Source organism: Callorhinus ursinus, unplaced genomic scaffold (assembly GCF_003265705.2).
Source record: "Callorhinus ursinus isolate GAN/ISIS: 27379988/994484 unplaced genomic scaffold, GSC_fseal_2.0 scaffold2, whole genome shotgun sequence".
Lineage (NCBI taxonomy): Eukaryota > Metazoa > Chordata > Mammalia > Carnivora > Otariidae > Callorhinus > Callorhinus ursinus.
This window is the reverse complement of record NW_027397064.1, coordinates 95,983,675-96,008,841: the sequence shown is the minus strand read 5'-3', so window position 1 is coordinate 96,008,841 and position 25,167 is coordinate 95,983,675. Positions and strand designations below refer to the sequence as shown.

General features: G+C 36.8%; 1 protein-coding gene across 5 annotated transcripts in view; it reads right to left on the bottom strand.

Annotated features, from left to right (window-relative positions):
• Nucleotides 1-25,167, bottom strand: part of DPP10 (dipeptidyl peptidase like 10) — a 691,476-nt gene that overhangs the window by 640,050 nt on the left and 26,259 nt on the right. The window lies entirely within an intron of this gene.

Below are 25,167 nucleotides of genomic sequence, written 5' to 3'. Positions count from 1 at the left end.
CTGCTTGTGTTCCCTCTCTCGCTGTCTGTCAAATAAATAAATAAAATCTTTAAAAAAAATATGAACAGATACCTGTGTATGTAACTATATTATGTATCATTTATCCAAGAAAATACATATTGTCCTTCTCAGAAAAATGGTAGTATATATCTCTTCACGGTGTGAGATAAGAGAAGATAGATAATGATGACAATATAATAATAGATATATTTCTTAATCATTTTTATAGCTGCAAAGTACTGCATTTGCACAGCTGTAACACAACACTATCAAAGAGAATTTGGATTGTTTCTGGTCTTCTGTTATTATAAGTAGAATTACAGTGAATAGCCTTGGCTGTACCTTTTCTTCTGCCAATACGTATTGAAACAGATTTCTTAAAATGTGATTGCTGAGTCAAAAGGCAAAAGTATACATAATTTTACTAGATACTACCTAATTCCTCTCCATATGAAATTGTACCTTTTTGCATTTCTATCCAGTCTTGTCAACAATATATATTTCCACAATCCAAAAAGTGATCATTGGGAGTGAGTAGAGTTTAAATTTGTGTTTCTTTTTATGAGAGAATATAAACATCTTTATATATAGCGAGGGAGCATTTGCATTTCTGTTTTTGTACCCATTTTCTAGCACTGAACTTTCTTGAGTTTCCTGTATTCTATGACCTGGTCCATGAATTTTCTGAAGAGACAATAAAGGACTCCCTGTTTTCTTTTTTTTTTTTTTTTAAAGATTTTATTTATTTATTTGAGAGACAGAGAGAATGAGAGAGAAAGCACATGAGATGGGGGGAGGGTCAGAGGGAGAAGCAGACTCCCTGCTGAGCAGGGAGCCCGATGCGGGACTCGATCCCGGGACTCCAGGATCATGACCTGAGCCGAAGGCAGTCGCTTAACCAACTGAGCCACCCAGGCACCCCTCCCTGTTTTCTTAATAAATTTCAGTTGGCTTAAAATTACTTGAGTCATGCTTCTTTTCAGTGAAAATTCAATGAAAATTTAACAACCTTCATGTAGTATCTAGATCTTTGTCCAAACTCTTCTTTACACAGAAAGATCCAGTTACCTGATGTTCCCCCTAGACCCTGCTTCCTTAATTATCCCCCTTTCTCCCATATCTCTAGTCTTAGTCTGAAGACTATACACACTTTTCAGTTTTCTTTATTCTAAAAAATAAGAGAAATCACACAGATAATAGAAAACAATATTTAAAAATGTGAAATCTTAATTCCTTGCCTCCTCCAGTCTTATTAGTCGTTCTCCTTCCATGCTCAGCAAAACTCCTCTAAAATTTTACTTTCCATCTGCTCTTTCTCATGCTTCAACCCACTGCATTTTCACCACTCCTTCCCCAAATGCTACAAAATGTTATCGATTTCAATTCCAGACCTCTCTGCTGCCTCTAACACTGAAATTCTTCCCTTGTCATCGAAATCTCACTATTCCTTAGGTTCCATGATACCCTTATCTAGATTTCCCTCCTACTGTTCTGGCCATCAGATGGTGGTGGTCTCGCGGACTTCTGTTCTTCCACCTGCCTATTGGATGTTTGTCCTCTACGGCTCTTTCTTTGACTACCACTTACCCATTATATACACTAAACCTAAAAAGGTCCATCTACTTTCATAGTTTGTGTGTGTGTGTGTGTGTGTGTGTGTGTACACATACATTCACACGCAAGTACATATATATTTATACGTTGGTATTTCCCAAATTTACATCTTATTTCCTCCTTCTTCAAGATTTAGTCTCAGCCCAATAATGTCCATAAGTAGCTCAAACTTTACATATCAAAAACTAACTTGTCCTCAGCTGGATTTGTTTCTCCCCACATATTCGAAGAATCTTCACATAACCTCCCTAAGTCAACAGAGCAAAAACCCTGGAGGCACTGTAGACTCATGCTACTCCCTCAGAATAGTTAATTCTTACTCAAATATCCAACCTTGATGATCCATCATCCTACTTGATTCTCAAGTCCTGATGAATTAAAATTATATTTTCTAATTCTTTACTTCTGTTCTTTCCTTATAATCAGTTTAGTCCAGGTGCTTTGTTAGCTCACCTGAATTTTGTTGGCGGCCTCTGGCTAGACTCTCTACCCTAGTTATATTACTACTCTTAAGTCCATCCTACATACTGCTGCCAGAATGAAACATCGACAATCAACTATATCAGTCATCTGTTTAAAGCCCTCCCCCAAGTTCCTCATCTTCTAAAGCCCCCACTGCTCTGAACATCCTATCAAAACAATGATTTCTGGGATGTGGCTCCTCCAGCCTCATCACATACCACTTCTTTGAATTTTACATGACAGTCATATAAAATGGATTGTAATTCCCCCATAAATACCAAGTGATTGAGATCTAAACAATTTGTGCATGATGGTACCTACTTCTTGAAATGACCACTGACCCCTTTCATTCTTTGTCCTATCTCCTGATCATGTTTCAAGTATTAAGTCAAAGGTCACCTCCTCTGAGAAGACTTCTTTGATTCCACTACCACCATCAAGGATGAGCTAATAAGCAAAGCTCTTACAAGGAACCTATAGCATTCATTGCACACTTTCATCACAATCACCAAACTACTGTGCCGGTCTATATCTGCCTTTATTCCACTTTAGGTTCTGAGACCTGTATCATGTCTTCTTCAAAACTATAAATCCATTGATTAACATAGTTCCTGGTATATATATTCCATTCTGTAAATGTTGTCCCAAGCATATAAAATATACTGTTATTCTCTCTACACAGAAAAAATATCCATATAAAAATGAGTTTACAGGGGTGCCTGGGTGGCTCAGTCAGTTAAAGGTCTGCTCAGGTCATGATCCCAGGATCCTGGGATTGAGCTCCGCATCACAATCCCTGCTCAGCAGGGAGTCTGCTTTTCCCTCTGCCTCCCTCCCACCCCTGGTTTGTGTGCTCAATCTCTCTAATAATTAATAAAATCTTTAAAAAATGAGTTTAAAATTAAATAAACCAAAAGAGAGAACAAAAGGTATGAATAAGATAGTAAAAACAGTGGAATCACTGAGTGGTGAGAGAGAGAACAGAGGAAGAAATAAGAGAAAATTCTATTTCATTGCAAAAGAGTTAAAAATAATTAAGTTAATATGATAGACTTTAAAAAATTCAACCAATTAATGCATTTTGTTAAGTTCATAACATAATAATTTGGGTATATTTATTATAAGGTAAAGGTGGTGGGGAGTTGCTCTGTTATACTTAATCAGCTTTATTCTTGAAAGTAATTTTAATATTTTCCACCAAGAAAGTGAGGATAATTCCTGAAGAACTCCAGAATACACTTGCTCTATAATCTATACTAACAGGTTTATAATTATCATAATTACCTCAAGTATAGTGACCTACATATGTTAATATTGTCCAGATTATGTCCTTTTGTTAAAATTAGCTTCCCGGAGTTCCTGCTACACTGAATTAGAACCACATCTATCTATGCCTAATTAGATAACATTAAATATCTATATTTATGTTATTTTCTTCTTGGTTTGTTTAATCATAATCTAACATCACCATACATTCCTAATGTAATTTTCTACAGAAATTAACAAGCTTCAATATAAATTGAGATAAAGTTAAAATATATCTCCTCAATAACAAATTTTACATACATTTCATTTTCTATCAAATATATCATTTTTTAGGACTCTAGTAATTTTTCTGCATAATGAGCTTGGTAAAACAGTTAATATTTCATGAGTTCTTTTTTTTAGTACAGACTCATAATACTTTAAAACTTTTGTCACTACATTTATTTCTCTGTTGAAATGTCCAAATATATGTTAATGGATGTTAAAAATTTAACTCCCTGACTAACTTCTCCTTCATTAATACAATGTAGTTCAGCCTCCAAAGTTCTTCAAACAGGTCAGAGGCTCCTGTAATTCACTGAATGTGTACAGTTGAAAAGTTAAAAAAAGAAGGAAAAAAACCCCTATCTATAAAAGCAAACCCTTGAAACAAACCAGTTAATCTGCTGAGCACGGCATACTTTTAAAACAATGTCATAGCATTTCTAAGAGTGAGAACTTGGGGCACCTGGTTGGCTCAGCTGGTGGAGCATGCTACTCTTGATCTCAGGGTTGTGAGTTCAAGCCCCATGTTGGGTGCAGAGATTACCTAAAAATAAAATCTTAAAAAAAAAAAAAAAAAAAGATGGGGCGCCTGGGTGGCTCAGTCATTTAAGGATCCAATACTTGGTTTTGGCTCAGGTCATGATCTCCGGACCCTCAGACTGAGCCCTGCCTCTGGCTCTGCGATCAGCGCAGAATCTGAGATTCCCTGCCTCTCCCTTGGCCCCTCCTCCCACTTGCTTGTGTGTGCACATGTGTGTATGTTTGTGCTCTCTCTAATAAATAAAATCTTAAAAAAAAGAGAGAGAGAACTCAAAAGTTACAATCCTACTGTGATCTACCTTATTTTATGGTCCTAATCTAATTCTAAAAATAAAAAAATCAAGCAATGCCATTTTCTACTGCAACTTATTTCATTACTCGATAAACACAACAAAAGACTACCATATAAAATTTAATTTTTCACATGCAATGATGAAACTTGGCAATAAAGTATCCTTTAAGGTCGCCAATATCCTCTTTGACTTTACACTATGCATTACTAAAAAGCATTTTTTTTAATGTTTGGCAGAAAATATTACTCAAGATAACAATAGCTCCTACTGGATTATTCTGTTGCATTGCAATTACTTAAGGCAATCTGCTGTCAACTGTCACAATTCAGAGATTCCAACAATATGTGAGGTGGGAAATGTTTACATTAGGATATCTATCTCTTGTACAAATGTTTGAAAGTGTGTCAGGTGAAGAGATAAATAGGTGCTTTTCTTATCTTTTATAAATATGCAAGTACTTCAAAGACCAATATTGGCCTGGGCCATTAATTATAGCCGGCTTCACATTGCCTGTTATAGCTCTCCTATATAGGACTTCTGTGCGGTTGTGATAAATGGAAACATGCCTCAAGGGCAGCCTCCAAAGAGAATGTTACTCTTGTCAAGACCCTGGTTGCAGCTACCAACATTTTGCAAAATTCTAAGAAACAGAGGAAATCTGACTTCACATGCATCATCTACAGATGTTCCCACAACTTCTCTCTTCCCTGCTCTTTTCCAAATTTCCTCTTCTTCCACCCTACCAATGCAGGCTAGCAGAGTCAGCCCAGGTTAATCCTGGTACAGTTAACCCTCAATTAGGCAGCACAAGAATTCCTCCTAACAAACCACAGTAGGGTGAAAAAAATATAATAACCGAAGCTTACATCATTCACATGACAGGACACAGGTTTAAGGTACTGTTTCCTTTGTGACCCATGATGTCCCTCAGGATAGGTCCTACCTTTGTGGCCATCATACTTCTTATTCGGTTTTATAGTTTCTTGTGATTGCTTAGCAGAAAAGTCATTGAGTTGTCTATTCCCTCACCCTGTGTGGGCCTTAAGTCCAAAGACATTGATTGCATTTGAAGTTAAAATTCATGTTGCAATACACTTCTCTGTCAGTTTGGCTTGCCCTGCCCACTGCATGGTCCCACAGAAGTCTCCAACTGCCATTATCTCTGTAGCGACCTTTGGAGGCTCACACGGGGCACACACCCCTCCCAGCTTATGGATTCTGTTCCCCCCGCCCGTATGCTCTTCCAAATTTCTTTAAAATCCTTTTGATCTAGCTTTTGAAGCTCTTGTCCTTTTGCTGTGCACCAACTTACTCTAGATTTTTTCTATGAGATTATATACCAAAAAACTAAATATTCATTCCACCTGTCACAATGAGTTCACCCAGGCCTCATCAGCCCACCTTGCCTAGTACCCTTGATCCACAGACTGTGAACTACTGTAAATACTAATCAGCCTCATAAAGATTGCCATGTGCCCCTCTCCTAAATGCCAGACTCCTTTTTCATCAAAGCATTCCTACTACAAACACAGATTGGGACAAATATTGTTGAAACCTCTTCATTTAGGATACAGAATTAACAAAACCCAGTCACTGTCTTTAAGAAATTGTAGCTATTTGGAGAGAGACCAGTAAACAAGCAATTTCAAAGTATGATTGAGTCGAGGAAAAGGTTCTATGGAATTACGGCTGGGGGTACTTACCCCAAACCACCACGATAAGAACACTTAAAATGCTAGACATAGTTTTTTTCCCCAAGGACCACAAGTCAGAATCAATTTGGAAGAATAGGATTTGTTTCCCCCATAGAGTTTGGAGCATTAAAGGAAGAACCCGTGTCTAAGAAATGAGAGACAATTCTTATGTGGCATTTTGGGGTAAAATGATGTCATAGTATTTTCCTCCATGTTCTTTTCTGCTTCAAGTAAGAGAGAGGAGGTTAAAATGTGGTCTCACCAAGCTGTGGTCTTACATTATCATACCAAGACAAATCTTCAAGTAAGTTATTATTTTTTCCTTAGTTGATGCGTGTGGGTGTGTTCGGGCTTTTAAATTTTTCACTTTCCTAAAAGGACTTGCAACAGCCTGTGCTCTAAGTATAAGCTGCTCTTCTCAGGTGGTCAGGTTGACCACTTGGGACATCTTGGTTTCTACATTCCCATCTCCTCTGAAAATAAAGAAAGATGGAGGTATGAAGCAATATTTCAAGCAGATCAAGCAGTATGGGGGAGTGGGAAGCAGAAGAAAGGATATTCCCATCAACTCAGGTTATATAGGGTTCTTCTGAGAGAGCCTTCCCACCTTCTCCCTTAGCTAAACAACTTTCACACGATCCAAGGGGTAAATAAAGGGGAAATTTATCATAAAGAGGGGCATATACCATAAACAAAAGTATCTACACTTGGCACTGGAATCCATTTGTGAAAAGTCAAACCACTGAGAACAGGGTAGTTTTCATGCACTTTTATTGTCTAAGGAGGGACAGGGACAATTTAAAAAAATACTCCACAGAGAATTCTATTGCATTCCTGAAAACCCCAAAGTTATTCTTCCCCCAGTTCATTTTCTCCCCATCTGAAAAATCTGACTTTATGTGAAACCTTTGGAACATACCAAGCCCAGCTTAGCTGCTTCTTCCAGCCTGAAATGTGACAACCTAAAATATTTCACAGTGGCAGAATTCATTAAAGTAATTATATCTCAGAATCAAAGTACCTTATAGCCATCCTTTCCTTTATAATATACACCTTCTCAGAAGTCTGGATAGATGTTTTACTTTATGGCATCAAATTACTCTAGATGGCCATAATTTCCCTGAAGTTAAAAGTTTATTTAGAACATACCATATTTTCAACCCAGCAGTACATTAAATTGATTCCCAAATAAATATACTTCATAAGTAACCTAGATAAAGGTGAATGCTTTCTATATATTTCTATTTTACAATGAAAATATGAATCCCCAGACTTTAAGAGCCATTACATCTGAAGGACTGTTCTCTATCAATTATAACTTGCCTTCCCATTCTAAAGGGGCACACATTGATGGATTACGGCCAGGTACAGTACTGACGTCATGGCACCACCTTTATCCTTACAATATTTTAATCATTTAAACATCCTCAAATTCTCCACCTGCTCATATAGTGAATATTTATATACAAACACAGGTCTGCTGTTTGGGCTGTTCTTTGGTAATCTGTGGTACATATGAGATGACTGAAAATTCTTTACAATTTGGGTTGACCCTGTGGTCTTGCTTTCACCAATAAGATAAAATGTGGCAGAAGAGAAGTTCTCTAACGTCTATAGTTAATCCTTAAGAGATCTGAAATGTCTGCATTCACTGCGTGGAGTGTTCCCTTTTGAAAGCCAACTACCTGGTAAGAAGTCCTAAGACTCGTGTTGTGAAGAAGTCCAAATTACATGTGTGGACAGTGCTGCCATGTTAAGCAGCACCAAAGTACCAGACATGAATGAAGCCTTCACTGCCTTTCAGCTTAGCCTAACTACTAGCTGAATTCAGCAGAATTAATGGCACCACATAGAACAGGAGAGCTGCTACCAAACCCTGCCTGAATTTCTGACCAACATCATCGTGAAAAAGCAAAATAGTAGTTGTTTTAAGCCACCAAGTGATGGAGTAATGGGTTAGGAGGCAAGAGATAATCAAAACAGAATTATGCCTGAGATACTCTCTGAACACCGTAAGGTTAGCACAACAATTCACCAGACTTTTCTCTGCAACTTCTTAAAGACAATGAAAGCTGCTCATTTGAAGCATTTCTGCAGCAAAAGTGTTTGTCTGAAAATTGTTTTTCAAGGTCTAGGATAAAAGAAACAGATGTGCCTCGTGAGGTCTTAACATAAAGCAGTTTCACGTTATAAAGTGGCTTTTAAATTTTCTGTATTCACAAATCAAAATAAAGGTGAGGTGTTCTTGTTAAATGAGTCACATTTTCAGGAGGAAGAAAGTGATTTTTATTCACTTCTTTATTTCCTCTTGTCTCTTTACTGAAGGAAGGAAGGAAGGAAGGAAGGAAGGAAGGAAGGAAAGTTGGTTATTATAACCAGGAGTCGCTGAGGTTACCCTCACACCTTCCAATATAAACACTAAACTCCACAGATATTGAGGTGAATAGGCAAAACATTCCCTCCATACTAACTGAGAAGAGCTTTCTTGGAGCATAATCCTGAGTGTCTCTATACATACACACATTTCTATTGACAGAATTATAAAGTTAAATTTTCCCAGGGCAAAGTTTATAATTTATCCATTGGGTAGGTCATGAGACTCTGACAGTCTGGGGAAACAGAGGGTTTGCTGTGCCACTGAACACACTAACATCCCGGGGCCAAAGGAACCTTGACTTCCTGACCCATGGCCCTGTTTCACCATACTTATATTATCTAACCTAAGGTTTCCAGGTTAATTTGGAAAAGCCATAGATCCAAACTAAAAGACGTTGGATTAAAATGCACAGGAGCGCTGATGCCTCAAGATAAAATCAAATGGTACCACCACCTGGTCTTTATGCATGAATATGTAATTAGTAACATATTAAGGTTTATTATAAGTCATATTTACCCAGCCTTTACAACATGAGATCAAGAATATTTCTGCATTGTTTCATACACCATTTTTTGCTTGGGTCATTTAAAGAGATTAAAAAAATTCTAAAAGCCTTGCTTGGTTTCTATCAAGGTACCCCCCTAAACTGTGCCCCCATTCTTCTTCTAATATCTCATCAGGACACCAAGGATTAACACCTTATCTGAACTCTAAGAACCACCTCCCATTCCGTAGTTTTTCTTAAGTGTTTAAGGATTAGTAGCTACCAAGTATGTCCTACCATAATGTAGCAGGTGTACTGTAAAAAACTGATTTTTCTTTAAAATTTTTCAGAGAAAAGAAGTTATTTGATTTTAAATAGCTCTGTAATCTTTACAGAATCTTAAAAGAAATAAGAAAAATAAACCTTGTTTTTCCTATTGTTAAGAGTAGTCTAACTAAAAATTCTTCCTTTGAAAGTAGCTGAAGTCTTTGAAGACTTGGTCATTGTTAAAGGACTAATAAGACATTTCATTACTACCATTTTTCTTCCTGGTGTGTTTGTTAATAATTTTCAGTACTACTTGGTAGAAACGAGGGGAATATTTTTACCAAATCAATTTTCTGAGTTTGAAATGGTTCTCAGCTCCTTCATTACATGAGGTGGTAAGGACATAAAAATTCATGAATTTCTAGTTTATTGAAGTAATTTTTCTTTGAAAATAAAAGAGGATTCTGCAAAGGCCACAGCCTTCCATCTCTTCCTCAACTATTGTTATTTTCCTTCCTCTTCACTAGGAGAATAAATAATTGTGACTGAAAGCAACATGCAGCCTTTCCAGGCCAAATAAGATATGTAAATGAAGTGTGGTATGCTCCTTAAAAAGGTGCCTCCCGTCTCCCAAATTAGTTTAATCCCAAAGAATATAAGAAAATACAAGCACAACATGTACTCATCATCGCTTCTTAAAAGTCTCTAGATCCCTTGATAAAATTACAAGAAACCATATTTTCACAATGCTGGGTCCTGTCCCTTAGCAGACATTTGGCTTCATGATACCATTCATTCTTCTACTCACACAAAATCTTCCTTATTTTTAAAGAAAACACAGGGTGCTTTCAAAATTCTATATTAAAATTTCTAAATATTGTCTCATTTCCTTAACATGAATAAGGCATAGAGTATAGATCTGTCTTTAGAAGTCTGGGAAATGCTCAACAATTATCTCCAAATTTTTAGGCTGCAAAGACTGGCCCTTATTCCTGGCCCTAATGCTTGGAATAGGAAGGAAGCTAACCTCTTTTCAAGATGTTAAAAGGATCTCATATAGAGACCAATGTTATATAAAAGTATACACATACATACTCATATACATACACATACAGCAGTGAAATAAATGCTAACAAATTGAATTTTTCTTTTCAAATTGAATACTTCTCCAGTTTTACAAATGAGGAGCTGAGGTTCAGAGAAGAGATTCCCACAGAACAGCCAATAAATGGAGAAAATATCTTTTTGGTCACAATCGTACATACCATAATAACGATCACTTGGCTTCCTTTATTAAAGTTAAATGATTTATTAGATATTTAGATAATGATTAAATTATGTTAAATAATGTGTTGGGTGTGGCTAACCAAATCATAATTTGATTCTCTTCCATAGATAATAGTAGTAATACGCAGACTGATAATTAATGTAATAATCCTCATCAGAACTCTGTGCAAGGGGCGCGTGGGTGGCTCAGTTGGTTAAGCGTCTGCCTTCGGCTCAGGTCATGATCCCAGGATCCCAGGATCGAGCCCCGCATGGGGCTCCCTGCTCCGCGAGAAGCCTACTTCTCCCTCTCCCCCTGCTTGTGTTCCCTCTCTCTCTGTGTCTCTATCAAATAAATAAATAAAATCTTTAAAAAAAAAAAAAACTCTGTGCAAGTTAGTACTACGTTTTCTTATCTTAAAGATAAGGAAACTGAGGGATAGAGAGACAAAGTAATTGACCATGCAAATGCATGCACCAAGGCTATTTATCAGTTATGAGACACACATCTAATTCATCATGAATAAAGGAGGAAAATTCATTAATGAAGCAAACATAGGATCTATTTTGATAATGTTCAGGTTTTTATAAAAATATAAACAACATAAAAATACTATACACTTTAAAGTAAATGTGTATGCTAGCCTTATATAAAAAGGGAGATGGAGAAAAAGTTGGATTAGCTTGTATATACAAAAATTTCTCCTGAACAAAGGAAAAACTGAAAATAATAGTAGTAGTGATCTATTAAGAGAATGCGAGAATGAGAAATTGAGTTGCTGGGGAACAACTCTAGGAGGGAAACATTCCATTGCATTTATTTGTACGATATCTGATCTTTGAACCATGTGAATATGTTATTTAGAAATTTGAAGACTGTGTGCTTTATTTAAAATCAGGAAATACAGAAATAGACTTGGTTAACATTTGTCACTGAACTAAACAAAATGACAGACAACCTTGTTCTGAAAAATAAGGTTTAGATAAAAAAAAGTGTTAGAAAAATAACACTTTGGTTACTGAATAACCAAGACCAAAGCATTCACCTTTTCACTAATTAAAATGATGAAGCCAATTTGTTGCCCAAGGTTATTGCGAAGTAACAAGGAAGACAATTTTAAGCTTCTCTTAAATTGTGAAGTGTATACACATGTGCACACACGGAAATGTTATTTTTTTCTGTTTTAAAATACTGTGGATAAACATGAAATTATGCATAGTTAAAATTTTCAAAGTAAACTCCATTTGCCATTGAACATATAGAAGACAGGAACCATGATCTTAACACAGTGCCTAACACAAAAGAGATACTCACTAAACACCCTAGAAATTGTCTAGAGGAGCACATGAGAGTGGACCCTAAAGGCAAACAGCCAGGGTTCAAAACCTTGTTCTGCCACTTAGACATCATGCGACCCTAGTCAAATTATTTCATCTCTCTATCCTTCAGTTTCCTCATCTTTAAAGTAAGGAAACAATACCAAATTACACAGGGTTCTGATGGGGATTATTAATTACCAGTCTATTACTACTATTATCTATGGAAGAGAATCAAATTATGATTTATTGATCAGCCACACACAATTTAATATAATTTAAATAATTTAGTATCATGTAAATATCAAATCATTTAACTTCAATTCATTTAAGGAAAGCAACTGATAATATGATTCTCAGCTTATTTCCAAAACTGGAATAAAAGTTGTATCTATTACAAAGATTTTATGGTGAGGTTTAGATGAGATAGAGGTACCTAACCTTTGCATGGTATATAGGAATTCTATGCACTCAAAATTTTAGCTTTCAATTATAGTAAAAATGCCAATGATTTCATCACTAAAACTATTTTCCTTTTATATTTCTAAAGCTATACTTTGTACTTTTGCTACAGGCTTCCAGACTTACCTTCCATGGCAGGTGCCAGCCTAGGTAAAGTCATAAATTAAAATTCAAGCAAGAATCTTTGCTGTTGAGAAATAAAGCTTTGCTTAGAGTATGGTCCACAGAAAAAGCATCATGTTGTAAATGCAGAATCTTGGACCTCATTCCAGATTCCCTGGGTTAGAATCTGCTAACATCATCTCCAAGGGACTTCTATGCATGCTAAAGTTTGAAAAACAAAGGTCTAGAAATAATACAGTAGCTACCAGTCACATATGGCTATTTAAATTTAAATTAACTGAAACTAAATGAAATTGGAAATGAGTTCCTTAGTGACACTAGCCATAATTCAAGTGTTCAATAACCACATGTGGCTGATGAGTACCACATTGGAAAGCACATATTTGGAACATTTTTATCATTCTGGAATGTACTATTGGACAATGCTGATCTAAAAGTTTTCTGTAGGTAGTAAAAGATACTTCAGGAAAACAAGTTTTAATAATTCTGTAAGATTGTTTAAACCCCACACTCACAAACCCCTTTGCACACAGTATACAAATATTCATTCAAACACCTTTTTTTAAACCCAGATTAGAAAACAGGGCCAGTTAGGGAAGTAGCATGCTTCATTTGCAAGTCGTGATTCTCTCTTGAGATTTCCAGACCCGTTGCTATGTTTCTTTCCTGCCCCTACTCCTTCATATTCATAAGGCCTTCATTTTCTAACTGTCAATTCTCAAGACAGGCCATACGAAGCAATTACACAGAGACAAATACATTCAAGTCATACATAAATTGTCACCACACCTTGGTCACCATCAAAGGAACAAATGAAGTCATGGTAGAATTCCAAATATATGCAGATGGATGAGAAGAAGCTACTTCCTGAGTGGCAATAAAGAAAGTGATTATCAAGGGAAGGAAAACGTATGCATGTCTTAAATCTGACTGTGTGGATAGGTAAGCTATCTCCTCCTAAGAGCAGCTCTGAAAGCAGCCATCTTCTAGGGACAGCTACCACCACTCAACTTGATCCAAACTTTATTCCACTGAATCTTCAAGAATGGCTTTTCACCGCCTTGTGTGCAATTATCGTACTTCATCTTTTCCTCCAACAGCTATTTGAAATTACTAAGTTGTTCTCTTCCATCCCTCAAAAACACCTGGACCAATTGGTTGGGATGAACCTGACCCTGTTGGCTGACTGGCTGCTTTCCAGGATCTCAATGCAGGTGAATCGGATTTGACACCTAAAGCTCCACAGGGCTTGTAGAAAGCTTTGATAAAATTGCCTAAGAAGCTGGCTGTGACATCAAGTGTATACCCAGGTGGCACAATTTTTGTGACTCAGGGATTTTTGAGAACTTGGAAATAAGACTTAAGTATGAACTGCGTGTTCATCTTCTCAATATCAGGTTGAGTCATTGTCTAATCGTCCACACAAGTATTGTACAATTTTAGAAAAATATACCTTTCTTACACTTACCACTTACTTTTGCCATAAATCTACAATCTAAACTTAAACATTAATTGTAGAAGATAGAGAAGCTGCAAAACACTTTTGTCTGCTATAGATAACCACAAAAGTTATGATTTAAATGCTCTGTCAGATATTAACCACTTGAGTATCTAATTTTGCAAACATTGTATGTCATTCCTTTCCTGAGTGACTATATAAATCTCTTTCCTTGAAATGCTCTTTGAACCAGCTTTACCATCTTCATGGCTCCTTTATTAATAAGTGTTCACTATACATTTTCACTGTACCTTCACTATGTATTTAGATGAGAGCCAGGATTTTTTTACTTGTGAACATATACTTGAGAGGGATCAGTGCTGTACTCTATAGACCTTCACATATGATCTGCAGGCCTCCCCATTCTCTGCCAACGTCTTCTGAGAAATGAGAAATGGCAGAAAATTTAGGCTTCATCCAACCATTACATATGTGACCACCTGCTCCTTGATACTTCCAGATACAATATATAGTAGATTTAATTTTATTACACCTACTGCCTGGAAAAAAATATTTTAAATTAAAAAAACCCAAAAACTTTAAGACCAACTGGAAATGTCCCATTTAATTCTCATCTACTTTTTCTTCATCTGATGTCCACACATTCAACCAAAAATGATTTCTATGATCCTAATGATTGAATGAGTCTCCTACCAACTCCCAACCGAGGGGGGAGAAGCTCTGGTTTCTGATCTACCAAATTCATCACTAGTATGACCTTGAACAAGTCAGCCTTTATCATTCCCCATTGTCTTATCAGTAAATGAGGTGACTTAAACATCATACTTGGTTCTAAGATCTTTTAAAAAGAACTCTCTCTCTTAAAAGGGCAAAACTGAAGGAAAATCAAATTGCATTATTTCAAACTCTCAGTCAGAAGTAGGGACACACAGCACCTACAACTAATAAGCACCATCTATGGATTTGATGCTGGCAATCTGACTGTTAGTTTCTATGCTCAGGTCATTTAATATGTGCCTACCTACAGCATACCCATAGGAATGGATATTTTCTCTTTAAAAATTGGCTTTAAATGGAAGTCAGCAGATGGTACTGTACAGCAGTTCCATGTTATGGTATCTCCTTAATTTTTTATCCCCTGTATAACCTCTTGGTACTTTGTGACCTCTCTGAAACACCTTTCCTTGTTACAGAGTGACTCATTTTAGAGTTTATATAACAATTTTGGCTTGTTATGTTGCATAGCTCCAAACCAGCAATTTTATATCATGATGCTTTTGTCCTGGGTTCTCCCTTAACTAAAACTGCCTTATGTGACCAATAAGCAATACCAAGCTGACATTTCTGAGCCCAAGCAGCTAATCCCAGATTGTATTTACCTATTTTCAAATATTTGCACCATCTGTGATTCTATATTAGTTTTTTTGGATTCGCTGTTACAGCCCAAGGACTACAGCTCTGAGTAGAAATGAAACAGCACTCCAAATGTAGAATGCATTATAAGCATGAGAAGAGAATTTAGCCATGGGATGGGAAAAGAAAAAAAAAAATCAGGAAAAGCAAGTGCATATTCAGATCTCCACTTCAAAATTCAAACTCTGTTGATTTTCCTGTACTTCTAATATAAAAATGGATGTCATATATTTTCTTAATTAACCCCTAATCCATATTTGCTTTAGAACCAGGATGCTTCCATATAATCTCCATATCAACAAAATTAGGAGTTTAATATTAAAGGTGCTCTGAATTTTGGTCAAATTAATGGAGAAATGAGCTTTAAAGCTGGTATTCCCAACATCTGGGAACCTCAACATCCAGTGTAGCTTGATTTCCCATCACTTTGCCTCTGTCTGGTATAGTACCCCAATACATATTAAAAACAAAAAAGTAAATAAATACACACCGCCATTTTTTCACCACCTCCTGGATAATAAACCTATCTCACTGCTAATCATCAGAACAATTCTGCAATGTAAGCATCATTCCATTTCCAGGTGAAATATTAAATTCAGAGAGAGATTGGGTAACTTGTTCAACATAGTAAATAGAATTTAATCAGAGGTTAAATGAAGAGAAAGCCCTAGTTCTTCCCACTATAAAGAATTCTGTGTCCCTCAAAAATTCTTATTTATTTTCTACATAAAAGTTTCTCAGGTCTTGTATTGGAACTTGGTACTCTGACAAAATTATCACAGCTTCTAGAAATAGCCTTACCTTCCAAGAAATCCAGTGAATCAGAAGCCTGTTGTTTCTATTAACTTCTCAAGGAAGCATCATAATTCACTTACATGCTTTCCAGAGTTCCTAAGTACATCCCTCCTTTCTGAAGGAGGGAGTCATCCAATCACTAGTCTGTTCACTACTGAATTACAATTTCAAATGCTGAGGGTAGAGATCAATGGGAGGTCATTCATGCTGAGGGGAAGAGTTTAAGAATGCCAGTGTGCTGGGTGATGGACATTGGGGAGGGTATGTGCTATGGTGAGCGCAGTGAATTGTGTAAGACTGATGAATCACAGACCTGTACCCCTGAAACAAATAATACATTGTATGTTAACGAAAAAAAAAAAAAGAATGCCAGTGTCTGCATGTGATGGAAGGTCCTGGCATGTCCTTAGAATACTGGATCTCAGTTTACTTTCCAAATGGCTTTATGGCACTGAGGTGACTTCTTGTCATGACAAGTTGGAGAAGATGCATATACGGTTCTCTGAAGTTTTGTGGCCAGGTACTAAAAGTCTAAGGACCACTAGCCAAGGGAAAACCAAGGAATGTCAAGTGAGTTTTGCCTACAGATTCAAAAGTTTTAAGGACAATTTTTTTTTAAAGTTACTCTCTGTCAAGTGCTAACAAGGCAGATGTGCCACCAACGCACCAACAAAGGTGCCGTATCAACAGCTGAATCTGGCAGCAGGATACACAGCAAATGGCCATAAGTGAAGAGGCCCAAGAATCAAGTACTGCCTCTTGATTCTAACCAACTGTATGACCTGAGACAAGACACTTCCTCTCTCTATTGCATATCTCCTGAAAACAAAGACATTAGATTCAGCAATCAGAATACCTTCTCAAAATGCTATCATCATTTATGACTTGATGGCCACTTCAAGGAAGATTTTGGAAAGGTAAGGCCACTGTGGACATCATGGTAGTTTAGACATCAGGGAATCAATCTTGGCCAGAGACTGGTCTCAGAAATGTAGAGAGGTGGAAGGAAATGGATTTGGATTTAGACATGGCACAGGCACAAGTAGAGACAAAGGAATCAAAATTATCATCCTGTAACATAAGAGGCACTGACCTGTAAGCAAACAGACATTTGGAAGGGGTGGCAGATGCAGAAGAAAATACTTGTAATGCCACTGTGGCACTAATGTTGGGTAAGCCTCATTTCAGAACAAGAAGCAACCTCCGTAAAGGGGAACAAGGGTGGGTCCCTTCCATATCAACCCCAGGTTCAGTGCACACCGACCTATCACTGCCAATATGACTCTCAAAAAGTGAAACCCACCTAATTCCTAGGATCAGAGGAAAGGAATAATTCTCTTATAATCCCTTCCTGGTATGCTAGAAAACAAACAAGTAAAATGTACAGTCTTTTCCCTTAAAAATCCATAAAAGGTAGTGTAGATGGACAATCTATTCATAAACTCAGACACTAGGAAATGTAAATTATATACTAATCTATCTAAACAAATTACCTATTTCTACATTTGAGAAATTCATGAATTTTACATTGTTCGTCTTGAAAGGATATATTGCTGACCTCTATTCAGAAGGTGTCTTGACTCCTAATCTTTGATTTGGTGTGTAGAAAAATCAGTGTGCAAGTTTGTGAGACATTGATTTAAAAGGTCACTTTATTAAAAAAAAAAAAAAAAGACTTTCTGGCACTTGTTTCAAAACATGTGAAATGAAAACAAAATAGCCATGTTTTGCACTCATTAGGTCATATTAAAACCCTTCCTGGAGGTGAGATGTGATTAAGGGAAGTGAGAGTCTCAAGAGTTTTCACTTACTTGATTCCTCCTGCCAAAAGTAAACCCAAGTACCAATAACAGGAAAGGCCTACTGCTAACCCTGTGCAAGCATTATTAATGCAACTTCAAGTGGTCTCTCTGGTCCATTATTTGAAAATAAATCGCAGGAGAGCCTGCCATTCAAGTTCTCAATTAAAAAATTCAGGTTTGGGGCACCTGGGTGGCTCAGATGGTTAAGCGTCTGCCTTCGGCTCAGGTCACGATCCCAGAGTCCTGGGATCGAGTCCCGCATCGGGCTCTCTGCTCGGCGGGGAGCCTGCTTCTCCCTCTGCTTCTCTCTCTCTCTCTCTGTCTCTCAGGAAAAAATAATAAATAAAATCTTTAAAAAAAAAATTCAGGTTTGTCATACTGTTTTCAGAGCAGAGGTTTTCCGACAGCATAAGAAATTGAATCTTCACTTAGCTCTCAAAAAAAGGGGTGAGAATAAAGATAGTAAAAATGCCTTTTTTCCTCACTTTTCTTCATTTGCTACCTTGTAACCTGATACACAAGTTTTTGTACCGACCTCAGAAAATCGGTAATTACGATAAATTGCGATAATATGAAAGTCAGGTAATAGTCACCCTGGCTGGAAAATATACAGCTTGGCTTGGCTCTCTCAGATGTAGAGTCTGTTTTGATTATGTACTCACCTAACTTTTCTTAAATTTCAACTCAACATGTCATCAGCTCCTACAGACAAAGAATTGCTAAGTCAGTTATTTCTCAAAACCAAACTTCCGGGAAGAGAATATTAAACCATGAACACTTCAAAGAAGATTCTAAGTCTTTTGGGAAAACAGGTTATCATCTAAAAATAGCAAAAATCAGTCAGGTTGTTATCAATTGATTTCCTCCTAATTCTCTATAATAATCTAACTCTAAAATACCCCATATATTTAGATCATAAGTGTGTGTATTATGCATATATGTGTGGTGTATGTTTGTTATGTATACACATCCACGCATACATATATTCAGCATTTTCATTAAGGTAAACAGAAAACTGCCTTTGCAAAACATGAAATAATCGGATAATCTAGAAACATAGTAGCAACAAGAAGGTTATGCAAGTCCATTCACACAGACTGCCTCTAACTCTTGGCAACAGTCTCACCACCTTCTTCCTTTAAAGATGAGGGATTAGTTTGCCCTAGATTGCATAGTGAATGGTAGAAGAAAGATTCAATACGAAATCCATTTTGACTCTGTTCCCAATCCTACATCATGTTGCCTCTCCCCAAAATATAATTAAAATCTGAATATCTTTTGGCAATTCCAAAGACATTGTAGAATATACTCTTCTGGTTAATGGAATTAGCACATTATCTGAAAGTTGATTTTTAAAAAATTATTAACATTTCAGCCGCTTTCAAATAAACTGGCATGCCAAACTTGAAAAGAAAATGAAAATCATTTTTCATTATATGGAAAACATTATAAGGGGTACTCAACATCAATTACTGAACGGGACAGTTTGAAGTAAAATATTTTATCAGTTTTGGATAAAAGCAAATTTTCTGTATTTAGCCTGGCAGTGAGTGTTACATTTACCATTACATAAAGTATGTCTGAAACCCTGAGGATTCAGGACAGCTCAACAAAAATGAATCCACAAGAGAAGAGCTCTCTCTTCAGCAACCCCATCCTTCCCACTAAAGCTACTTCCCACTTTGCTTTATCATACTGGAAGTAACAAGCATTCCTTTAGTTAATACATAATAAATGAGAAGAATTTCTAACAGGGGGGTGGAGGGTAGAGGATGTACAGTTTAAAAGCCTTGGAGAACAGGGACTGTCTAGATAGGAAAATGAAAACAGATTTCCTATTGCCAAAAAGCTTGTGGATCAAGTCAGTACAAACTTTAAAACATACACTACGGCATACACTAGGGCAGAAACACTTCTAAATTTAGGAGGACATGTGTTTATGAAGATCTTTACAGTCCATTATTTACTTGCCCCTTTTTTGGGAGCTTTTACAGGTCTTCAGATGGGGTAAGTTCCAACTTTCCTAGTTGATGCATGTCTTAGACTATGCCCTCATTAGTCACCCCTCCTCATCCATGAAATATCTTGGGTATATTCCAAGACCCCCAGTGGATGCCCGAAACCTCCAATACTCTTGAATCCTGTATGATTATGTTTTTTCCTATATATACTTAACTATGATAAAGTTCAATTTATAAATTAGGCACAGTCTGAGATTAACAATAACAAAATAAAACTATTCTAATATCCTGTAATGAAAGTTATGTGAATGTGAGCTCTCATTTTATCATACAGTTCTTAACCTCTGATGATGATGATGACGACGACAACGTGAGAAGATAAAATGCCTATGTGAGGAAATGAACTGAGGCCGGGATGGGGCACTGAGTGTGAGGCTATTGTACTGACCTTCTGACAATACCTCCCACAGAGGATCATCTGTTTCTGGGATCTCAGCTGAGAGTGGGGACCTGAAATCGGGGAAAGTGAACAACGAATGGGGGTGGGGGTGGGGCTACTGTATAAGGTTGCAGTAAAACATGAACTTGATTAGAACACATGTAAAGCCACCCACCAAGTAGGAAAATATATGGAGGCAGTTTTATACTTGGAATGCCAAGTATAAAATATTAACCTAAACATTAAAGAGGATTTAAAACATCCCCTTTCTCCATGCTCATTACCTTAGGAAGTGTATTACACTCAAAACAGAATGCAACATATTCTGCAGCTAATTCACCTGTTCGTCAGAATTAGCCAATGTTTACTTCCAGTTTGGCCCCTTACAGCGTAGGACAGTAAAGAACTGAGCTTTGACTGAATGGAAGTAGAGACGTAATAGAGTATTCTAAAGTCTGCATGTTTGCCAAAATCAGCCCTGACGTCCAAACCAAACAATATCTATTATTAATATGTGTGTGTGTGTGTGTGCAACCTCATATGTAATCATACAAATTTGTACTGAACAATGCAATGTTTTGTAAAATGTTAATACCCAGTTGTAGGCGGCTCAATGATCCTTTAAGCCTCCCCCCCCGCCCCCCGCCGGCTTTTTCTAGGTTCCTATTCCCAGACTAGGGAATGAGAGCACACTTGGTATGAGACAGGCTTTATTCAAAAACCTTCACATATTATTTCAGTTAATTCTTACAACAAACATGTAAAGGACCTATAGTCACTTCCATTCACAAATGAACTATAGAAAATAAGTTATCCTGCCCAAGAAAGCAGTGATGACTGGTGGAGCTGGAATATCAACTTGAATCTGTAGTTTCTGGCGCATGACCCACAGATAATAGTAACATTATGTAATCATAAATGATTGAATGAACCAAAATTTTTAAATAGCTTTCTTTTTTACTCAGGTTAGGAAAAATTTGGTTTCAATGTTTTGTATCTAATGTAATGTACTTCATAAGATAATGCAGCATTAATATTTAATAATACAATTTTCTTTAACTTTTATATAGTTTAATTTTTCTTAAATGTGCAATTTGCTCAGTCCCTGAAATAAATAGAGAGATTAGGAGTTTACAAGCAAGGGATGTATCGTGGTATGTTCTAAACTCAGTAGATAAAACATCATATACACATATTATGAAATATACATTATATATGTAATAAAAAATTAAGGGATAGTAGAAAATGTATAATTTCTTAAGTCATAGACTTCTATGTAACACCTTTACCCAATCTAAATTATCTTTTGTAAACCAAACCACAAAGAACTCTCCCATCAATTAGATACTATATATGTTATATTGAATGAAGAGTAATAAATGGCCTGTTAAATTTTTTTCAACATGATTTCTAAAACTACTTTTGAGGTTCTATGTTAAAAACAACAGTTTATAGACTAAATTATGACATCTTTTTATATTTGTCAGGGAAACATGGAAGAATAACTTTTGATAAGTTTGCATTAAGAATGCACTTGAGGGCACCTGGGTGGCTCAGTTGGTTAAGCGACTGCCTTCGGCTCAGGTCATGATCCTGGAGTCCCGGGATCCAGTCCCACATCGGGCCCCCTGCTCGGCAGGGAGTCTGCTTCTCCCTCTGACCCTCCCCTCTCTCATGCTCTTTCTCTCTCATTCTCATTCTCTCTCTCAAATAAATAAATAAAATCTTTAAAACAATGCACTTGAAAATTTTAATCAGGTTTTCCTCAACAAACGTGAAATAAAAAGAATAAATCCGAATTTCTGTATGGTAACATTTTGGGTTAATATTACCTAAAAGTGAAAAGTACAATAGATATTTTACAAAAGGCATTTTGTACATTGCATATTTAATTGCAGTTTTGACCACGAATTATTTTATCAAGAGACTGCTGCATACTGAACCGTAAGAAATTGGTTTTCCACCAGAATATGTTTTTGAGAGAGAAATGCATAACTAATGATGTCTTTGCTGCCAAATTTTTGCTTATAAAAATATACTTTTTAGTCATACTTCAGAAAGTAGGGTTGTGGTTTTTCTTTCGTTTGCTTAGTTTTTTGTTTTGTTTTGTTTGGGTTTTGTTGTTGTTGTTGTGTGTTTTAGTTTATTTTGGTTTGGTTTCTTGGAGCTGAGAGGACCACCAAACATTTTAGGAAATATTTTTACCCATTGGATTCAGCAGAAGGGTGCCACCTGGTGGCAATGTGGGCAAATTCTAAACTGGTCTAACTCTAAAAATGTACTCATTTAAGAAACCTTGAAAGTCCCATCATTACCAAGATCTTTTTTTTTAAAGTTCCTATGTACTTATCAGGACCTACGTGGCTCTTTTTATATTATTTCCATCAATGGAAGAGATATTAAGTTAACTTTAAAAATCTCAAGAGCTATTATTTACATTTAAAATCGAAGCTTCAAACAAATTCGTCCATTTCACATTCAAAGTAAATTTGTACACACAAAATATTTGCAATTATTTTGCATTATGCTAATAACAATGTATTGAACTGTAACTGGGTAGAAGTTAGAAGGTGGGGATTTAGAATTCAGTGACCATATTTTATCTTAGGTATCATAGACTGGGGTTAAGTCCCATCTCCACCACTTATGAAGACAAGTTTGATTAGTTTCTTTGATCCTCTGTACGAACAGAGGATTGACCAAACTCAAAAAGTTTCTTTGAGCATCAAGTATAAAAATGCATTTAATAAATGTTATCAGTCCAAAGGACAGTACTCCGCCCATGGCAAGGATTCAGGAAGTAATTTTTAAAAACAGTAAGTTACAACTTGTCACTCAAGATTTTAGATCCCTCAATGTCAAGTGGGATATTGATTATATTCAGAATGACAGTATCTACCCATATCAAATCATCTATCTAGATATTTTGTAAATGTGGAGCATCATGAAAACAACAAAACAACTTTCATAAACATTTAATCAACGAAGCTTTAAAGGAAAGACTACTAAAATGATAAAAAAAAATATTTCCAATGATTGAGAATGTTAATAAAAGCACACAGTCCCTGCTATTCTTGTTGCCACTTCTCCCAGTGGAAGAAGTGACTTGTTGTGGCACCATGTCCCAAAGGAGAGTCACAGATGAAATGAAATGGGGGGGGGGGTGTCAAGCTCGCTAAAAGACCATAACCACCACCAAATTATAGGATTCATAACCATTTCAAACCCAGAGGAAAGACCATAGTCTTCCACTGGGCTCTAAGTGGAAATAGGTGTTGATAGCCTCAGGACAAGGCGTTTTTGAGATTTCATAAAATCTCTACTATGAAAAGCCAAAGACCTTTCTGGCAACATTTGAAAGCTTAAATCACTCAAAATCAATACACAGTGAGTGATTAGCTGGAATATGCCCCCTCTTTAACCATTAAGTAGGACTTTATAAAGCTATATTTTTATTTAAATTTGTGAATCTTTTTTTTTAAAGAAATATAGAAACCAGATCATTCACGTCTATTTGGGAGTGTTATAGCTAGTACCACATGAGACTTAGAGGACAATTGCAGCATCAGACCACAGTGACTAATCCTGTTAATAAAAACTTAGTACTCTTAGAGCAAGTAGTTTAAGCAATCACAGCAATCATCCACATTATCTGATCATCATTTCATAGGTCAAGCTTCAGACAAAGAATATGCTAGATAAAGATATTTTCTAGGAGTGCTTGGAAAACCTTCAATGGGATGCTGCCATGGATATTTCATTCTGCTTTCCTTCCCCTAGCAAAATCAATCTCTTTCATTTTAACTCTAGCATAATATGCATACCACTGACATTTTAAAATCATGTAAATGTTCAGAAAGGCACTTTAAAAACTCAATTAAAACAAGAGTTCTGCAAATGGCCACTCCCTGAATATCTTAAGTGGCCGTAAACCAAAAAGCACGCCCACAAGAAAAACGGGATTTAAGCTTGACTCTCTCTCTTCAGATGAATTTTAAGTTCCAGATTAGTCCTGACAAAAGGCTTTACTGTGCATAGGCATCTTGGCCACTGTTTACATATACATTTTCAGTTTCCGTGTGGTCTGCTCTGCTTCTCCCTCCCCACAGCCACTAGTACCAAGCAGTTTGCAGCACCTTAAGGAACCAGCTGGTGTCACAGGGTAGTGAGCAAAGATTTCATGTGGGGACTCTCACCTGACTAATCATTCTTATTGGAAGCATCACTCCAAGAGCAGTAGAGAGGCTCGGCGGCTTGTTAATGAAATTTAAGGGCTGTCAGCTTGAAAGAGGATGTTAAATCTAGGCTCCTCTCCTAAAATTATTTTTATGATCTGCTAACCAGTTGCTACCCTGTGATGTGTGTTGGAGGGGGCAGAGGAAAAAGATGTTAAGAGAGGGGACAGACAATACAATATAAATGTTTCAATATTTTCATATTGATCTCAGGGTAAGGAGTAAAGAGACTAGTTTAAGAAAACAACTGCTTTGTAAAAACTGCAACATTCATTCCAGTAAATGGAGGGGGAGCTTTAAGGCATTGAGCAATCCTCACCACCTGTGTGAAACGTATGTGAGGGAAATGAGGAGGAAAGGGAAGAGGAGAAGAGGGGGACCACAAGCCAGGACAGATGACCAAGACTAGAATATTAATAACAGCAGCCCTGGCATCTCCTTCTCCGCCTCAACACCACTGGAGCGATTTGGACAGCTTCCCTTCACTTGCTCTTCAGTGCTCAGACTATGCGAAAAGCGGAGCCGCTACTGGAACCTCGCTGCTTGCACCTCCTTCACCCCACTTCTGGCAATGAGCTAGGAGTGTCTCTGGCAGAAACGCATCGGGCGGCCTTCAACAGTGCACTTGGGGCAA